At 41.6% G+C, this 7,182-nt stretch overlaps 1 non-coding gene across 1 annotated transcript; it reads left to right on the forward strand.

Annotated features, from left to right (window-relative positions):
- Positions 1-3,445: 3,445 nt before the first annotated feature.
- Positions 3,446-3,517, forward strand: TRNAC-ACA. The gene has a single exon. It is a non-coding gene; the product is annotated as a tRNA-Cys (tRNA).
- Positions 3,518-7,182: the final 3,665 nt, after the last annotated feature.

Below are 7,182 nucleotides of genomic sequence, written 5' to 3' on the forward strand. Positions count from 1 at the left end.
AGAGTTACGTGGAAATGGAGACTGCTTGCAGAGAAAGAGGATGCCACGGAAATCACAGAGGAAGGTTTGTAACTTGCATATCATGAACAGTGTTGCTGAAGCATATGTTCTCAACGCTCTCCTGTCTATCCTTGGTCAGTACCACGATCTCAGGCATGGAAGATGAATGCTATTAAGATCGGCTCGTCAACTTCAGAAGAATCTCCTCCAGCGATCCTTAGATAGGGGAATGTGAATGGGGCACATTGACATGCCATCTGTCATTCACTCAAAAATGTTTAAGTACTGCATAATAACTTTTCTTTTCTTTTTTTGCTATACAGTAACTCCTTGTTGGTTCTCCATGTTAAATGGAGCAGTGTGTCCATGTCCATCACAAACTCCATAACTATCCCTTCCCCCATCCTTCCCCCTGGTGACCATAAGGTTATTACAGAGGATTGAGCAGAGTTCCCTGTGCTGTCCAGCAGGTCCTTCTTGGTTCTCCATGTTAAATGGAGCAGTGTGTCCATGTCCATCCCAAACTCCATAACTATTCCTTCCCCCATCCTTCCCCCTGGTGACCATAAGGTTATTACACAATACTGAGCAGAGTTCCCTGTGCTGGACAGCAGGTCCTTGCTGGTTCTCCATGTTAAATGCAGCAGTGTGTCCATGTCCATCCCAAACTCCTTAAGAATCCCTTCCCCTGCAACTGTTACTTCATTCTTTCAGTGTGTGAATCTCTTTGTGTTTTGTAAGTACATTCATTTGTATCATTCCTTTTTAGATTCCAAGTATAAGGAATGTCATCTGATATTTCTCCTTCTTTGTCTGACTGACCACTCTTAGTATGAGAATTTCTAGGTCCATCCATGTTGAGGCAAATGGCATTATTTCGCAGAATAACTTTTCAGGAATCCTTTCCAGTGTGGAGGATGGAGTGGAGAAACTAGATACATGAGCTGGAAAGGCAGTGGCTCCTTTGATCTTTTCGGGTGATGTGGGGTGCTCCCTTTATTAGGTTGCACCTGTATGACTAGGATCAGGAGCTTACCAGATGTCTGAAAATATGGATAATTTGAAATGGTTCCAAAGATGAGAAACATGAGAGAGAGCTGGGGGAAATCACTCAGTTAAATAAGCAGCGCCTGCTGGAACTTCCACATAATTCAGCATTTAAGGTGAATTTACCATGGAGAAAAATGTTCCAAGGTTCAGAAAATAATTAGATCTTTGGACAGATATGGTAAAAAAAAATAGAGGGGAAAAAATAAAATTGGGGGAAAAATTAGAATGAGCTCTATTTTGACACAGTTCTGTACTTTGGCGTGCTGCCATCATGCGATTGCAGAGTTGCACACAACTTAGGGACTGAACAACAGCAATGTATTTTGAAATTTGTTGGCCTGGCCATAAAGTTCTTTGCGCTTTTCCATAAGATGTTCCAAAACTCAATACTTTCTTGTGTTACCTTTTGGATTATATCTATTCAGAATAATAGGGGACAACAGAGGATGAGATGGCTGGATGGCATCACTGGCTCGATGGACGTGAGTCTGGGTGAACTCCAGGAGCTGGTGATGGACAGGGAGGCCTGGCGTGCTGCAATTCATGGGGTCGCAAAGAGTCGGACATGACTGAGCGACTGAACTGAACTGAACTGAACTGATTCAGAAAAAGGGCCAGTTGATTTGGAAAAGTGCTTTCAGAAAGCAACTCAGTTTCATGAATCTTTAAATGGAATGAAATATATATATGTCTTTTAGTACATAATTCTTTTTTTAAATATTTATTTGTCTTTGGAGGTGTTGCGTCTTCGTTGCTGTGTGGGCCTTTCTCTAGATGCGCTGAGCAGGGCCTTCTCATCGCAGTGGCTTCTCCTGTTGCTGAGCAGGGAGGGGCTCTTCGGAGCTCAGGCTTCAGTGTTTGTGGCCCCCGGGCCTTATAGCACAGGCTCAGTACTTTCGGTGCTTGGACTTGGTGATGCCATGGTGTGTGGGGTCTTTCAGGGTCAGAGATTGAACCTGCGTCGCCTACACTGGGGTGGATTCCTTACTACTGAGCCAGCAGGGAAGCCTGGAATGAAAAGTATTTTAAAACCACTGCAACACAGTTTAGCTTTAACAGCTTTAATTCATATGTCTGATTTCAGCCTGACTATTCTTAGGAAAAATAGGAAGCTTCTTGGAGCTGAAGCTCCAATCCTTTAGCCACCTGATGCGAAGAGCCGACTCATCAGAAAAGACCCTGATGCTGGGAAAGATTGAAGGCGGGAGGTGAAGGGCACGACAGAGGAGGAGATGGTTGGGTGGCATCATGCACTCGATAGACATGAGTTTGAGCAAGTTCTGGGAGTTGGTGATGGACAGGGAACCCTTGCGTGCTGCAGTCCACGGGGTCACAGAGTTGGACACGACTGAGCAACTGAACTGAACAGATTCTTAGGAAAGTCCAGTCTCACAATTCATAAATAGGCCCAGTATACCTATTCTACGATTATGAATCAATTTCAAGAGTAATTTTAGAGTCAGATTTAGTAATATCTGTGAGAACATTTATGGAGCGTGTGGTATGTTAAAGACAAGAAATTATACGTTAGGGACAGCTTTCAGCAGAGAGGAAGAATGAGGCATTAGTCACTGCTAATGTTACAGGTGTGATAAAACATGGCCAGAAAATCTCCATATTCATGGAACAATACGTCACACCACATGTAGGGTCTCAATGCTGTAGTGGCTTGAAGTCATTTTTCCTTTAGCCTGGTTGCACAGTATGGCCCAGTAGAATTGTTTGTACAAATGTTGTTGGTGGGGCACCACGCCTAGAGATTCTCACCCAGTGCTGGGGGGTGGAGGGTTGTGGAAGATGGCTTGCTGCTTCCTGAGGCCCCCACAGTTGATGTGAATGCACACCCAGAGCGGAAACTCCTGCCTGGAGTTAGAAATAAAACTGAGGTTCTATCCTCGTCTCTGTTTCTATTTCACTTCCATTGAGATGAGTAAGACCTGGCTTCAAATATATGTTTTTTTTTTTTTGCAACATATTTTACTTTCTTTTTCAAGTATTAAAAAAATAATGTTTATTTATTTATGGCTGTGCATGTAAGCTTTCTCTCGTGGTGGTGAGTGGGTTTCTCATTGTGGTGGCTTCTCTCACTGTGGAACGCGGGATCCTGAGTATAGGATCAGTAGTTGTGGCTCCTAGGCCCCAGAACACAGGCTCAGTAGCTGCTGTGCAAGGGCTTAGTTACTCTGCAGCACGTGGGATCTTCCTGGATTGGGGATGGAGCCCACGTGTCCTGCATTGGCCGGCGGATTCTTAATGACTGGACCAGCAGAGAAGTCCCCAGCATAGTTTAGAAGCATCGATAAATGAAGATATTCCCTGAGAAGCGGATTCCACAGTTGTGGTCTAAAAAGAGAAGTTTTAGGCCACCCCCAAGTTAAATTGGGGATATAGGATGTCCCTGGTGGCTCAGATGGTAAAGCATCTGCCTACAGTGCAGGAGACCCAGGTTCGATCCCTGGGTTGGGAAGATCCTCTGGAGAAGGAAATGGCAACCCACTCCAGAACTCTTGCCTGGATAATCCCATGGACGGAGGAGCGTTGTAGGCTACAGTCCATGGGGTTGCAAAGAGTCAGACACGACTGAGCGACTTCACTTCACAAGTTAAATTAATAAAATGGAGTTACAATCTCATGAAAAGACTTGGTATTCACTTCCAGCTAAGGATGCCAACTGGCTGGTTCTTGTTCCTTATAAAGTGGCTGGCATGTGATTTGGGGCTGTGATGAAAGGAAATTTGGGTAATATTAAGAGACCAGCCTACTGCTTCATATCAAGCCAGGATCGTAGGAATACTCAGAAGTCAGCAACCATTTAATCAAGTGTGTTAACGCTGATAACCGAGGGGGACATCTCTCTGTTGCCTTCCCCTAGTTTAAATGAATGTATGCAGTGATGATCATATAAGTTCACATGTCGATGGAGAGAGCTAGGAGATGCAGTATCAGCTGAACTTGACGGTGTGTCCAGAAATGATAGATGTACGCGACACATAGTCAGGGCAACCCCGGGACCTCGGTGGTACTCCTTCAGGTCTAAGGAGGCACCTCATGCAAATTTATTTGTATACTAATCTATAAATCTATAGCTGTAAGTTTTATTGGTAATCTATAAATTTTATTGACAGATGTATCTATAAGATTTTTTGATAGATGTGTCTATAAGATTTTTTGATAGATGTGTCTGTAAGTTCTATTGATAGATCTAAGTTTTATTGATGTATCTATTAGTTTTATGGATAGATGTATTTGTAAGATTTTTTGATAGATGTATCTATAAGATTTTTTGATAGATGTGTCTGTAAGTTTTATTGATAGATGTATCTAAGTTTTATTGATATATATATTGATATATATATATGTATCTATAAGTTTTATTGATAGGTGTATCTGTAAGTTTTATTGGTAGATGTATCTGTAAGTTCTATTGATAGATGTATCTAAGTTTTATTGATAGATGTATCTGTAGGTTTTATTGATAGATGTATATGTAAGTTCTATGGATAGATTTATTATCTATTAGTTTTATTGATGTATCTATCAGTTTTATTGATAGATGTATCTATAACTTCTATTGACAGATGTATCTATGAGTTCTATTGATAGATATATCTGTGTTTTATTGATAGATGTATCTGTAAGTTTTATTGATAGATGTATCTGTAAGTTCTATTGATAGATCTATTATAAGTTCTATTGATAATATATCTGTAAGTTTTATAGATGTATATATAAGTTTTATTGATAGATGTATCTGTAAGTTCAGTTGATAGATGTATCTATAAGTTCTATGGATAGATTTATCTATTAGTTTTATTGGAGTATCTATCAGTTTTATTGATAGATGTATCTGTAAGTTTTATTGATGTATCTATAAGTTTTATTAATAGATGTATCTGTAAGTTTTATTGATAGATGTATCTGAAACTTCTATTGATAGATGTATCTATAAGTTCTATTGATAACATATCTGTAAGTTTTATCAATGTATCTATAAGCGTTATTGATAGATGTATCTGTTTTATTGATAGATCTAAGTTTTATTGATAGATCTATCTGTAAGTTTTATTGATAGATGTATCTAAGTTTTACTGATAGATGTATCTATAAATGTGTACCCTGTACAAATTTAACTATACATTTATTTATCCACCCATCCACTTATTCAGTCATGTGTATTAGCTCATTCTCATACTGGGATTAGTTCCCTATTGCTGCTTGAGCAAATAAATACACATTTAATAACTTAACACAGCCCACAGTTATCATCTTTCAGGTATGGAGGTCAGAAGTTTGCAGTGGGTCTCCTCGGGCTAAAATCCAGGTATCGGTGGGGGACGGGACAGCATTCTTTCCAGAGGCTCCAGGGAGAGGATCCAGTGCTTTGTCTTTTCCAGTTTCTGGAGGACACCCCCATTGCTAAGCTCGCTGCCCCTCTCTCCACCTTTGAAGCACATCCTTTAATCTCTGCTTCTTACCTCGCATCCCTTTCCCACCTCTGACCGTCCTGCGTCCCTCTCATAAGGGTCCTCGGGATTCCACTGGGCACACCAGATAAGCCAGGATAATTCTCTGTCCAAGGATCCTTAATTTCTTCCCGTCTTCTGAGTCGCTGCATGGTACCATCTGCACAGGTTTCTGAGGTCAGAGCACGGGCATCCCGGAAGAGGCGGAGTTACTGAGGTCAGAGCACGGGCATCCCGGAAGAGGCGGAGTTACTGCGTCTACTACGGTGTTCTGTAGACGCTTGCTAATCAGTTTCTGTATGACAACTGTAGGTTTTACTGGTTGACTTTTAAACTTGCAGTTGCACTCCTTGGTTAATAATCTATGTGGACTGCACGTCCCAGCATTTGTGGTTGATTTATTCGATGAGAGTCTGGAATTATAGGAGGCCATGACTTCTCTCTCATTCCTCTAACCTTGGACCTAAAACCATGTTTCCGGCTTTATATTTGTAAAACTAACATATCCCCTTCTATTTTCTCTTTCTGAAAAGTGTACTAGTATTTTTAGAAAAAAAGAAAATAAAGCACTTGATTGGACAACTAAATTGCTTTTATCTCAAATTATGTATACACGTTATCTTTTAGTTTTATACTCTAGGCGTTTCCCTCTAGGCATTGTTCCGATGAACTATTCCCATCCTTCTATTTTTAATTTTCAAGTATTCTTTCTGGCTTTTTCGTTATTTTCCTTTGCACATAAATTTAATCTTTGCTAACGGATGTGGAATGACTAGAATACTGTTGAGCATCAAGTCGGTTGCATTGTCTTCACTAAACCACTTCTTTTTTTTTAAAATTATTTATTTTAATTGGAGGCTAATTACTTTACAATATTGTAGTGGTTTCGCCATACATTGAGCTAAACCCCTTCCCTTTGCTCAAACCACGTGTGAGATCAGTGTTTAACTTACCAGGCAGTTGGTGTGAGCTCCTGTCGCTGCAGTTCCGTGACGTTCTGCTTCCATCTGTTTTCCCTAGTGCAAGTGAGAGCTGTCCAGGCGTTCAGTACAGATGAGCAGGCTTTGTGACCTCTAAGCTTGTTTCGGATTGCACCTCTGAGGGTTCCATTCGATGTCACAGAGCCTCCAAATGGTACAGCAAGATTGTTATTTCCTCTAGGACATCAGGACTCCCCCTAGTGACTCCTCTTCTCCAGGTAGCCTTTCCGCTTGTAAAGAGAAGAGCCCTCGGGGTTTTCCTTGTTTGCTTTCATGCAGGCACGTGGAAGGCAGGTTGAGAAACTGTGAACTTTCCCTCGTAGGCAGCTCTGTCACCCAGCTCCATTTCCCCATCCACTGGCCTGTTCTTTTTTTCCAAGTCTGATCGTCATCAGAGAATGAAACACATGTTGTGGAAGGTGGGTTGGACTGCTCAGTTTCTGACATGAATAAGGTCTTCCAGGATGAGATGGTTGGGTGGCATCACTGACTCCATGGACACGAGTTTGAGCAAGCTTCGGGAGTTGGTGATGGACAGGGAGGCCTGGCACGCTGCGGTCCATGGGGTTGCAGAGTCGGACGCGACTGAGCGACTGAACTGAACTGAGTCCTTCCAGAAACCTATTGGCATCAGTTGTTCAGTGTTTAAGCTCATCCACCTTTCTTTCCAGTTATAGATTCCTTCCTGG

This window comes from Bison bison, unplaced genomic scaffold, assembly GCF_000754665.1.
Source record: "Bison bison bison isolate TAMUID 2011002044 unplaced genomic scaffold, Bison_UMD1.0 scf7180017864512, whole genome shotgun sequence".
NCBI classification, from domain to species: domain Eukaryota; kingdom Metazoa; phylum Chordata; class Mammalia; order Artiodactyla; family Bovidae; genus Bison; species Bison bison.